The sequence below is a fragment of the Thalia democratica genome, chromosome 3 (genome assembly GCF_965202585.1).
Source record: "Thalia democratica chromosome 3, ktThaDemo2.hap1.1, whole genome shotgun sequence".
NCBI lineage: Eukaryota > Metazoa > Chordata > Thaliacea > Salpida > Salpidae > Thalia > Thalia democratica.
In genome coordinates, this window is record NC_139167.1 from 40,389,026 (window position 1) to 40,390,449 (window position 1,424).

At 27.5% G+C, this 1,424-nt stretch overlaps 1 pseudogene; it reads left to right on the forward strand.

Annotated features, from left to right (window-relative positions):
• The first annotated feature begins 621 nt into the window (after nt 1-621).
• Nucleotides 622-1,116, forward strand: LOC145831537 (U6 snRNA-associated Sm-like protein LSm3 pseudogene; annotated as a pseudogene).
• Nucleotides 1,117-1,424: the final 308 nt, after the last annotated feature.

Here is a 1,424-nt window from a genome sequence, read left to right on the forward strand (position 1 = left end):
ATAGGGCAGTTTTTTGACTCAAAGAGTGGCAACCCTGTTAAAAATTAAACAAAATCTTATACTCTATAAAAACTCACTCGTAGTTATACTTAGAGCTTTTATATAAGAGCCAATGTTATATTTTGTGAAAAAATATATATGACTCTCACTATTGCCTTTAGACTTTATTAAAACTTTAGAGTGTAAAAGTTGACCATTCTAAATTTGAACATTTACTCAAAAATGTAACTTTTAAAAGCTAATAAGCTAACGTCTTCTAAATAATTAAGTTAACATTTTCTACGTTTCATTTATGAGCACAGTTTTGTTTCAGAAATAGATCAATACATACAATTGTATTTTTTATGACTTTAAAGTAGCATGTGTGATATATCAAACAGTTATTTTTTGTATTAAAAAGTTTTATCAATTATCTACTTGTAATGGAATAAAAAGAGCAATAATTTATTTTGAGTTTTTTTAGTTTATAAACTACACACTACTACTACTAATTAAAAATTAACTAAGTTTACTGAAGTACTGAAGTTTTTTAAGAAATATTTTTTTAATAGTAATTTTTTTTTATAAAACTTGGTAATGCTAAGTTATACTTTATTAATTAAGGCTTTTTTTTTCAGAAAAGTTCTATTATATTATTTTCTTATAAAATGGCAACTGAGGCAGAAACAAATGCTCCAGTACAAACTGTTGAAGAGCCCCTGGACCTGATCCGCTTGAGCTTAGACGAGAAAGTCTACATCAAGATGAGAAATCAGCGTGAACTGAAGGGCAGGCTACATGGCTATGACCAGCATCTTAACATGGTCCTTTCAGAAGTTGAGGAAACTGTCACAACTGTTGAAATTGATGAAGAAACATATGAGGAGATTTACAAGCAGACAAAGAGAAACATTCCAATGTTGTTCGTGCGAGGAGATGGTGTCATTCTGGTTTCCCCACCGCTTAGAGCTGGGTCTTAATTTGTTTGACTTAACACTAGTACAAGTTGGATTTTGTAAATTAAGGATCACATTTTATGGACAAATTGTTATTTTTGATTAATATTTGTATGATGTAGTATGTTTTTGTATTACTTTTAGCCTGAATAACTTAGCTGAAATATAATTTTTACACAGAGTTAATAATTAATAAACGTGAAAGAGTGTTGAAACTACCATAAAATTTCGTGAGAGAAATTTATGTTTTGCCACAAATCATACAAGAAGAGTTAAGTTCATACATAAACTAAAATATATTAGAAACCCTGGAAATTTCTAAATATCTTTTGTATGTATGATGTTAGAAAAAATATATTTTTAAATTGTGTTTTATATATATATATATATAAGTCTTATGTGGTTTGAAACCACTTAAATAATAAACATTATATATTTATGAAATCATTCCTCTTTTAATAATTTTCTGTAATATGCTTATTTTGTACT